At 37.4% G+C, this 11,887-nt stretch overlaps 1 pseudogene; it reads left to right on the top strand.

Moving 5' to 3' along the window:
* The first annotated feature begins 507 nt into the window (after nucleotides 1-507).
* LOC101416856 (V-type proton ATPase subunit E 1 pseudogene) lies at nucleotides 508-1,864 on the top strand (annotated as a pseudogene).
* The last annotated feature ends 10,023 nt before the right edge of the window (nucleotides 1,865-11,887 follow it).

Raw genomic sequence — 11,887 nt, 5'->3', positions numbered from 1 at the left:
CTCACAACAATCCTTATAATGTAGATATGTTACTCTCCCCATTTCATTGAGAAGAAAGTTGAAGTGTACAGAAAGACTAAAGAACTTTTCTAGAGCAAACAAATGTGTAGAGAAATCCTTTCTCCTAACTTGAATGCTGCTAGTTATTGTTACCTAATGTGTCTTGGTTAAACCTAGAGGGAAAGGGGTGGAGGACATTGGTACAGGGTGATTTTCTCTCCCTTTTGTTAGTCCACTGCCCATAAGATTATATTTTATCTGGAAAGTGATAGCATCCAAAGGCATGAGAACTTAAGAGTTATTATTACCTAGGCTTTATTGTCAGAGCTACATGTGAGTTGAAAACATTTGCACATCCTACACCTGGCTTTTAGATATGTTCTTCCACAGATGACTCTCTGTGTGTATAATGGTTGTTTCATCTGTTGAAATATGATCCAATAATCATGATCCCTGTCCTACCATCAATCATGAGTCCTGCTTTTGAAGCACCTTCTATCCAGAAAAATGGTAAAGAAGGAACATTTTGAACAAATTGACAGCATCCTCAGAGAGTAAGCATGATGGAAAGTTTAGTAGGTCACCTGTTTGGAAGGATAGTGACCAGGGAGAATTTGTAGTAACTTGTGGCTCCATTGACGAAGTCAATTTCAAGAGCCATGTGAAACCAAAGAAAGACTGAAGAGAATATAGTGGGGTTTTCTTCTCCCTTTCCTTCCACCACCCTTTTCAAGTCTAAACTTGAACCTCTTGTCCACCGACTAGCATCACTTTTGCCATAGCCCTCAGTGATGCTGATGGAGAAATGCAGATTAAGCATATGATGGCTTTCAGTGAATAAGAAGTTAATGAACAATGGACTAAAGTAGATTTATTATTATTCTACAGTAGACATTATTATTATAGCAATGGAAGAACTCCTATCATTGATGTAAAGGCAGTCACCACCAGAAGTTCTAAGAAATGGGAAAGGGAAGAATAGGTGTCATATGGGGGCATTTTGGAGACATTAAAGTTGTCCTGCATAACACAGCAGTGATGGATACAGGTCATTGTATATTTTGTCATAACTTACAAAATTGTGTGGGAAAAAGTATAAACTGTAATGTAAACGTAGTCCATGGTTAGTAGCAATGATTCAATATGTGTTCATCAATTATAACAAAGGTACCACACTAATGAAAGATGTCATTAATGTGGAAAAGTGTGGGAGGTGGAGGGAGTGGGACATACGGGAATCCCTTGTATTTTTTATGTAACATTTCTGTAAGTAAAACTTCTTTAAAAATAAAAATAAATTAATTTTTTTAAAAACAAGCTAATGTGAAAGCAGAAGAAATATAGGCAAAGGCAGAAGAAGAGTTTAACATCAAAAAAGGTCATCTTGTGCAAACCCAAAGACAGAGGATTATGAAATACTATGAGAAGAAAGAAAACTAGATTGAGCAGCACAGGAAAATTCAGATGTCCAATTGGATGAATCACGCATGACTTAAAGTACCCAGAACCAGAGAAGACCTTATCACAGACCTACTAAATGAAGCAAATCAGAGACTCAGCAAGGTGGTAAAAGATACACCAGGTGCTAACTGTAGTTGGGTGGAGTGGTCTATCAGGGTTTGTACCAGTTGCTGAAGCCCTCAATGATTATTCATTGTAGGAAACAGGATTGCCCTCTGTTAAAGGCTGCAGTGAAATAAGTAATTCCTATGTACAAAATCACCACTAAAGATATCTTTATGCTCAAATTGATCAAGAGGTCTACCTACCTGAGGATATAGCCAGTGGTTTTAAGATCTATAATAGAGATTGTAAAATAAAGGTTTTGAATATTCTAGAAAGCCAACTATATCTTATAGCCTAGCAGATGATGTCTGAAGTATGGGGAGACTTGTTTGGTACAAATGCCAAATGGAAGTTTTTGGACTAAGCCTTTCTACTGGATCATATGAATGTATCTGATATTTGAAGAAATAAAATCAGCTAAATAAACCCCTCTTTGATTTTCTAGTATTGTTCTGTACATATCAGTGGAATGTCCTTCTTTAGCTAATGCCCTTGGCCTAAATGTAAACAGAGGGAGGAAATTTCCCATAAAATGATCAGGAGCCTGCTTCTAGTTCACTTAAAAGTAATACAACTCTCAGTTTGTTCTAGCATAAAGGGATCAGATAATGGTTGCACAAAAATCCCTGAGTATTCCACTATTCTCTAGCTCTTTAATCTTGCCTAAAGAGTGATGTGTCTGGTATTCTCTGCTTTAAGTCTAAAACAAATGTGGGGCATGAATTCCTTCCAGGTTTTGTTGCTCCACTGTTAACTGTTTGGTCCTAGAAGTTTTCTTCATCAGTAAATGTGATTTAAAATCTAAGCAGTGAAAAGCTTTGTTTATTTTTAAACAAAAGAATTTGGGGGGAAGGGAGAAAAAAAGAAAATATGGCAAGCAAAGTTGTGAAAAAAATCTTGATATCAAGAATGTAAATGATGTGGGCTATGGGCAAGAGGCTCTTTGTCTCTTTGGAGATAACTTTAACCTGAGCTGTCTGTCCTGACTTGTGGGTGTGCGATGGTGAGAGGCTGCAGCCCTGCCCTTGGTAACCATGGCAATGACTCCAGTCCCAGGAAACAGTTTATCAGTGCAAACTCTATAAACTTTAAAAATTCAGGGAAAATGCAAACCAAATGTGCTAAAATCTTATCTAGAATGTGTAAAGTCCATGCTAAAAGCTCACCTAGGATGTGGAAGATAATATGCTAATTCAAGCCTATTGAGAACTGAAACAAAAGGACCATTTGGCCTTTCCACTCTGTATAAAAGGAACTCAAAAATCTTGTTCCAGGGTTTGAAACAGAGAGCTCCCGAGTCCGGCTGGCCATCAATAAATCATTTTCCCTTCCCCAAATCATTCTTGACTCCTGGCCTTTCTATAAGCAAATAATTGAACCTCTCTCAAATTCTACAACATTTTTGGGGGCTTGTCCAGGATTGCAAATGAAGGCCAGAGACAGTAGCATTTTGCTGCCCCTTGCAAGTTCCCAAGGAATCTGGGAGGACTCAGGTGAAACCCAAATCTGGGTGCCCCTGGATTAAGTTTAATCCAGAAAAGATGTGGGCTCCACCAGAATCTTCCCAACAAAAATTGAGGGCAATGGAAGGTCTGAAGAGAAAGATTCTGGGAATGAAAAAGAACTCCAAACATGAAAGAAGGTAAGACTCCCCAAGTGAGCACAGTCTGGAGAACCCTAGCTTAAATTGCTAGGAAGGGAGGCTGATCACCTCCCAGGAGAACCCTAGTAGCCCCAGAAAATTCAGGGGAAGCCGTTGTCTCTAGGTCTGGAAAAAGGAGAAAAACTGGGAAAAAGCCTGGTGTTTTGGATTTGTCTAACTGTATGTTAGAATCTGATACTGGTCTTATATCCACCGAAGGAGTGGAGGCTTGATTATAATAGGAAGGACTGTTTATAGGTTCGAGTACTAATGCCTTGGAAATTGGTCTGGATTTTTTTAAAAAAACTTGGTTACAGGAATAGATTGGCTTTTCTAGTGAAGTTTGGTCTGGGTGTAAAGTTAAACAGTGAAAAAAGTCTAGGTGGAATCTTTTGTTATGGTGCTGAATTGTGAATGAATTGTCTTTATACCAGATGTTAATGTCAAGTGTTCTCTCTAAGGTTTGTGATGGCTGCAAGGGCAGCCATGCTGAAAAACATATGTAAAGAACTTATGGGTCAGATTAGTGACCCTTGTGCTTCTGTCTGTGTCAGCTCAACGCTGGTGTTGGAGTTGTACGGTTATGTAAAGTGGTGGAATTTAGTTAAGCTGGAACCCTCCCTTGCCATCGGCAAGGGGGTGAATTGATTATAGGGCAAAACTGTGGAGTCTGGATGTTTGCAGAGTCTGGATGTTTGTGCATGCTCTGCTGTCTCGTCTGAGTCTGCACCTTTTCCAGGGCTTGGAGGCCATCTGTGTCTGTGCCACACACCCGGGTGTGTTAGGGCTGCCCCAGTCAGGGTGACTGGGTCCCCAAGAGGGATGCCGAATTTGAGTAGGTTCTGTCTGCCCATTTTGGCAGAAAGCTGGAAAGGGGGGAGCATCTTGCCCCTTTCCAGTGAGTCCACACCTCCTATTCATAAGCCACATTCCTATTTGATTGTTGTGCACCTGACTGCCTGGAAGGGGAAGTTGAAGGGGTTGAAAAGCAGAATCAAAATAAATCCAGTAAAGTTCCCTCCCTAGGGTGTCAAGGTCAAAATACATTTTCATTCTGCTCAGGTTCTTTACTTTTCTGAATCTCTCTCTCTGTAAGACTGTAGAAATACTTTGGAATATTTTAGAACTGTAAACTCGTCTGAAGAAAGGAGACTATTGCTTGAAACAATAGACTTCTAATCACTTGATAGCCTTTTCAATGGTCTGGCTGGGAAATTCAGGGTTGTGAGACTACTGAGGAAAAAGAAGAAATGGAATGAAATGCCATTTTGAAATCTATATTTGGCTTTTGTCAGTTGCTGGCACCTAAGAATTCATGGTAAAAAGGTAAAAACGTAGTTTAAAATGAATCTTTAAATGCCAATACTCTCTTGCTGGTGAATTAAATGCACAACTTGCAGATGAGAATTTGTTCCATTACTAAGAAAAGGCAGGATTTCACAGAATTGTTACTAATAAAATTCTTGTAGCTTAATTTATAAAGGTATCCAATTCACCTAAAGGTTAAAAAATTAATAAAAAACTGTAACTAAGAGTTAAGATCATTTATAGATGCATTTATATTATAAAACAACAGAGAGATAATAACTGAAATTATAACTGGGTGAATTTAGCCTGAAACTATTACTGTAAGTGTAAATTCTAAACTAACCTTACCTTCGTTTATGGTTTCTTCAAGCCTAGCCTCACCCCTTGCCTTTGCCTATGGTTATTTCATAACATCTCCTGTCTTACTGGTGTTAGTAACCCTGCTTTCTCTCATGAATCCAAGTGTAAACTAAATTGCTGCCTGGTGGAATTCTTAGCCCTTGGTGTTAAACGACCACTGGAGTTTTATTATCTTCAAGGAATGGGGGGAAAAGGAAGTCTCCTGCCTTGACTGTCAGTGTTCTTAAAAGTGGCAATTCATGAGAGAAACCAGTCTCCTGGAGGCTTCAAATAGCCTCGGTAAATATACATAGAATTAATCTTGTTGCTTATCAAAATTCTGCTAAATTCAAGGTAAAATATAAGGTTCTGAAACAAAAGAAAATGGTGCTACAGCATTTGGAACATTTTGGTTACAAGCCATTAGTTAAGAAACAAAATTCTTGTGCAAAACTGCAGTCTTAGTGTAAATTAAGAAAAGTTTCAGGAGTCTTTGAAATGTTTTGCAGTCACACTTATTTTGTAAAAAATGGAAGTTTTAAGTAACTAAAGTTATGTTTTTGTGTTAAACTATTCATGTCTGCCTATTTGCTCAAATTGTTGAGGTTAAATATGCAGTTATATAAGTAATATATATATCTGGAACCCAAATTAAGCTAAGCAGTATATAAAATAATGCAAATTATAAGTAACATCAATGAGTTGTGTTTCTGTGTCTAACTATTTGTGCCTGCCCATTTGCTCAGTGTATGTCTTCATACATCAGGATGATAATATCAAATTAGCAAGTGAAAATTCCTAAGAGAGCTCTTTTAAAATTGTTAAAAATTAAATATGCAGTTATATATGTGAATAAATATTCCTGGAGCCCAAATTAGACTAAGCAGGATGAAAAAGTCATATGAAAATCTGATTATAGGAACTATTGGGAAAGGGCCTGCTCTTTGCAAGAGCTTTGAAGGCAAGACTAGGTGTGGCAGATTAAACCTATCTACTAGGCTTGGGAATTAAGAATCAGTTTGCCCTATAATTTCCGAGTTTAAATCTTTTGTCAGCCATAAAATAAAGGTAATTACTGGCTTTTTTGACAAATTTCAGTAAGTAAAGAAAAGTCTATAAAAACTATGGAGAGATCTTTCCTGGATTATGATTAAACAAATTAGGTAATTGTGTTGTGTTTTGAAACCTGGTAGTCAGTATGCTTTTAAAAATTATTCATTTTCATAACTTAAACAAAAAAATTTTTTTAGCTTCCTGTAAAGAAAAAAGAACATTTCTTGCATAAACTATAATGGTTTCAATTTTATTTAGCTTGAGTGTAATCTCCCATAGTTAACTCATAAACTAAATTAACATTATATGTACAAAATCTTTAGAGTAATAAAAATTGAAAGTTTATGTTAATAAAATTAAGCTAAAGAAAAGATTGTAGATATGCTCTCTTAAGTAAATAAAGTAAATTTCTTTGGTTAGTAATTGTAATTTAATAAGTTTATTTAGGCGGCTGACTTGGCCCAGTGGTTAGGGCATCCGTCTACCACATGGGAGGTCCATGCTTCAAACCCTGGGCCCCTTGACACATGTGGAGCTGGCCCATATGCAGTGCTGATGCATGCAAGGAGTGCCGTGCCATGCAGGGGCATCCCCATGTAGGGGTGCCCCATGCACAAGGAGTGTGCCCCATAAGGAGAGCTGCCCAGTGCAAAAAAATGTGCAGCCTGCCCAGGAATGGTGCCGCACACATGGAGAGCTGACACAAGATGACACAACAAAAAGAAACAGAGATTCTCGTGCTGCTGACAACAACAAAGGTGGACAAAGAAGACACAGCAAGTAGACATAGAGAACAGACAACCAGGGCGGAAGGGGAGAGAAATAAATAAATAAATAAATCTTTTAAAAAATAAGTTTATTTAAACATAAGGTAACTAGTCAATATGGTTGTAGTCAATTTTAAAGAGTTTGTAAAATATCTTCCAAACTGAAAATATTTGAATAGTTTTAGTTCTAGAAGTCATTGTTAACTAAAATCTTGGATTGGTATTGGTGGCAAAGAATAACTCTTGATAATAAAACCTGTTTGAAGGCCATTGCAAGGTGCATATTTAAGTAAGTGGTAATAAAAAGTTTTCTTGATTCTATTGGGAATCTTTTGTTTTAAAATTAACAATGAAATATAGTTTTTTCCCTCTATTACTGAAGTAAAATACCTCCTATTATCTTAATGGTAAAATTGGATAAGTAAACAGTCAATTGATATATGATGTGTTGCATTAAATTGTTTAAAATATATATAAAAACAAGGAATAAACTTTAACATTGTCAAACTCTTTTGCGCATTCAAACCAGCCCTTGACTAAATTACAGGTTGCCTCTCCATGTCAGTTATTGGCTAGGCTAGTCACTGACCTGTCAATTAGAAATATTTGATATATCAGGCTATGGGTATGCTCCTGAAGTCGATGGAGACTACATTGCAGTTTCAAGCTCCTGCAGCAGCCAATGATGAATCGTTACAGCCAAGTGAACAATGGATATCATCTCCAGACTGGCACTGTTCCATAGTGCCAGAGAGCAGTATGCACCAGGCTGGTAGAATACTGGAAACTCTCTCTAGGATCAACGATGCTGCGACTTGCTCACTGTGAAGAACATGCTAAGTGGAGCCACAATACCAGGATACTGTAGGTAAAACTTAAACACAATTGGCATTATGGCCTGCTCCCATGGAGAGATAACATGTAAAGTATTACAATCCTGAAATTTAAAACTATAAATTGCAACTCAGAATCCTAATACATTAATTAATATTAAAGTTCTGTACTTTTATCCTTACTATATATATGCCTAATAATTATAATGTTATCTTTTCTATTCTGGATCAGGTACAAAAGTATATTAGACATGTTAAATTCCTGGTATCTTTATTTTCTAAATAATTAATAAACATGTCTATAAAATAAGGTAATGGTCTTAGCCAGGCCCAGCCAACTTACTATTCTAGTGTACTCTACTGTGTAGCAAAAATGAGGCTTGCTTGCTAATAATGGGTCACCTATTAAACAGCCAAAATTATCAGAAATTGTACAATTTAAACTAAAATGTAAAAAAAAAACCTTTATTCTGTAGTTCTGATCCACTCTCACAGCTGAAAACTAAGAAAATTTCCATCTTAGTGCACTAATCCTGAATGAAACTAACTGTCCAAAAGGTGCCAGTTCACCAGGAGAATCTAACAAAACACATGAGTGCCAATTATTAAACAGCCTGAAATGCATCTTCAAAACAAAGCTAAGTATCTATGGCAATTTATCTATAAAAATAACTTAGAGAGAGAATATATATATATATACTGTTCCCATCAGCTTTTAAAAAGGGGTGCCATCTTTATAAGCACCTAAGCTTGTCTACCTCTCTAATCCAACGTCCTCTTTTAAAAATGGGTATTCCAAATTTTATATTAAGTTTGTTTCTTTCAGAATGAACATCTTATTAGCCATATGAAAACTTCATCAAACTTCGTACAGTTAAAATAAAATAAGAGTTTTACAACTTGTTAGCCAATGACTACAGCCCATGGCCAGCAGGAAGCAGTTACAGAAAAGTGATCATCTCCCTTCAGCACCCCTTTAAGATTAAAGGTGTAAATTCTTTTAGGGTAAAACAAAATTAATAGATGGATCTGGATCCTAACTGAAAATCCACGTGAGCGCCGGTGGCCCCAGGATGACTGCAGGGGGCGCCCCGCTCCAGGATTCTGCTGTCCAGAATGAAAACTTCTAAACTTCTAAAAACAAAATCCTGGATGCTACACTAATAATTGATAAGTAACATAATCAATCAAAACAACACAAACAGCCATCCACCTCATAGTTCCAACAATAATTATGCCAAAGCCTAGCAAGTTAAGCTTTGGCATAAGGGGGGAAATGATGTGGGCTGTGGGTGGGAGGCTCTTTGCCTCTTTGGAGATAACCTTAACCTAAGCTGTCTGTCCTGACTTGTGGGTGTGCGATGGTGAGAGGCTGCAGCCCTGCCCTTGGTAACTATGGCAATGACTCCAGTCCCAGGAAACAGTTTATCAATGCAAACTCTATAAACTTTAAATATTCAGGGAAAATGCAAACCAAATGTGCTAAAAGCTTATCTAGAATGTATGAAGTCCATGCTGTAAGGTCACCTAGGATGTGGAAGATATATGCTAATTCAAGCCTATTGAGAACTGAAACAAAAGGATCATTTGGTCTTTCCTCTTTATAAAAGGAACTCAAAAATCTTGTTCCACGGGGCTTAGGTTTGAAACAGAAAGTTCCCAAGTCCAGCCGGCCATCAATAAATCATTTATCCTTCCCAAAATCATTCCTGAGTTCTGGCCTTTCTATACGCAAATAATTGAACCTCTCTCAAATTCTACATTAGAGGGAAGGCTTGGAAGAGGAAATTAAAAGACTGGGAGAGTATTCAGAGGAGAACATATGTATCTCTGAATTCATGGGATATGCAGGACCTTATATTTATGAAAGAGAGAAGACTGACAGAAAATGATAAACAATTAAGAAACAATTATTTTCCTCAGACTGGGATGTTTTATAGTTGAAAGACACTAATGTGGCTCTTTGGTCTGAATTAATCAATTATATTATTGCCTTTGAATTCCTCTCCTTGTAGGTAAACGACAGCTTGTTATATAAAAAACAGCTGCATTTTACCCATACTTTCCATATATCAAATTCTGGCTAAGCCCTTTACTTGTATTATCTCATGTTTTCCTAAAAACAATTCTACAAAGTACAATCCCTAAATAATGGAAAAATTGAGCCCTGTGGAGATATTGACATGTCTGCTTGACTCCAAAGCACATATGATTTCCCAGTCTTGTTATATTTACCAATGTACAAATCTTTTCATCCTTTAACTTAAGAAACTAGTATGACTGGTAGGCGGGTAACACTCTGATGAGTCTGCTTACAAAGGTTCTTTGTAGTCATTCTATGATTCCTCCTGACTCTATTATGAAATTCACAAAAAATCTGAATGGATATTGTCATTTTTCTCTCCCCACATTAAATTTCTTGCCTGGTTGACCCTGAAGGAGCAATACTGACTGTTTTTACTTATCATTTCTCTCAGTAGAAAAACATCTGAATAGCAAATCAGTAAACACACCAAAAACAGGAAGAGGGAAGGGAAGCAAAATATACTTTTCAACTATTAAGTCCTACTAGGCACTTTATACATGAATTTACCCATGGTTCCAAATTAACTACAAAATAATATATAAGCACAGATCCACAATATCTGAGAGCTACACAGCCCCAGGTAATATCAACAACATAGGGTAAAAATTTACTTTTCTTCTAAGGTACAAAGCTGCAACGTTCTTTTTAAAAATCCTTTTTTTTAAATAGGAGGCCCTCGTGGAGGCAGAATCCCTAGGGTTCCACCACTTAGATCCTATTTTTAAATTTTTTTAAGGCCTTTACAGCAGGCACCAGTGAGAATTACAGCATGTTTTTAAATTTTGCTAAAATACACATGACATAAAATTTATCATAAATGAAATTTAGTACATTACAGTGTTGAATAACTATCACCATGATCCAGTTTTAGAACATTTTCATCATCCCAAAGAAAACTCCATACCAATTAAGCAGTCACTCCCTATTCTGTCCTCTCTCTAGGCCTTGGCAACCACTAACCTGCATTCTGTCTCTATAGATTTATGTATTCTGTTTATTTCATATAAATGCAATCATAATGTATGTGACTTCAATCACATAGAATAATGTTTTTGAGGTTCATCCATGTTGTAGGATGTATCAGTACTTCATTCCTTTTTATGGGGGAATAATATTCCATTGTATGGGCATACTACTTTTTAAAAATATACTCATCAGTTGATGGACACTTAAGTTGTTTTCACTTTTTGGCAACTATGACTAATGTTGCTATGATCATTTTGATACAAATTGAAACAACTGTGTTCAATTCTTTGGGGTATATTCCCAAGAGTTATGACATATATTAAAAGGTATTTTCCTTGTCCATCTTGCTGGGAAACTGGATAAGTTTCTGTAACATCTCACCTTCTGGATAGTTACCATTACGGCTCCAATGGGATAATCCAGCACATCTTTTAAGAAGGTAATCTATAAGTCACAGTTTAAAGCAATATTAAAACTATGACTATCAATATCCAATACCTTCTAAATGTTATTCTGGTCTTACCAGTTCCATGAAACTTCTTCCCATAGTAGTAGCATATACCCCACTTATAGACAGACTATTTTTTTTCTTTTTCTTTTTCTTATTTTTTAAAATATTACATTAAAAAAATATGAGGTCCCATTCAAACCCACCCCCCACTCCCCCCACAGCAACACTCTCTCCCATCATCATGACACATCCATTGCACCCAGTAAGTACATCTCTGAGCATCACTGCACCCCATAGTCAATGGTCCACATCATAGCCCACACTCTCCCACATTCCATCCAGTGAGCCCTGGGGGGATCTACAATGTCCCATAATTGACCGTGAAGTACCATCCAGGACAACTCCACGTCGCGAAAACGCCTCCCCATCTCATCTCTTCCTCCCATTCCCCGCACCCAGCAGCCACCATGGTCACCCTTCCCACACCAATGCCACATTTTCTCTGTGGACATTGGATTGGTTGTGTCCATTGCACATCTATGTCAAGTGGGGGCTTAGATTCCACATGGATACTGGATACACTCCTCCTGCTTTCAGTTGTAGACACTCTAGGCTCCATGGTGTGGTGGTTGACCTTCTTCAACTCCATGTTAGCTGAGCGGGGTAAGTCCAATAAATCAGAGTGTAGGAGCTGAAGTCTGTTGAGGCTCTGGGCCTGGGTATCATATTGTCAGTTCAGAAATTCAAATCCCCTAAATATATCTTAAACCCCAGCACCAACTACAATTCCAGTAAAGTAGTATGCAAGTCTTGTGAAAAGAGATCCCCTCTGAGTCCAGTCCCATCACGCAGAAACACCAGCTCCAAAGAAGGGCC

Source organism: Dasypus novemcinctus, chromosome X (genome assembly GCF_030445035.2).
Source record: "Dasypus novemcinctus isolate mDasNov1 chromosome X, mDasNov1.1.hap2, whole genome shotgun sequence".
Classification (NCBI taxonomy): domain Eukaryota; kingdom Metazoa; phylum Chordata; class Mammalia; order Cingulata; family Dasypodidae; genus Dasypus; species Dasypus novemcinctus.
Note: the sequence above shows the minus strand (reverse complement) of the source record. Positions and strands in the feature narration are given on the sequence as shown.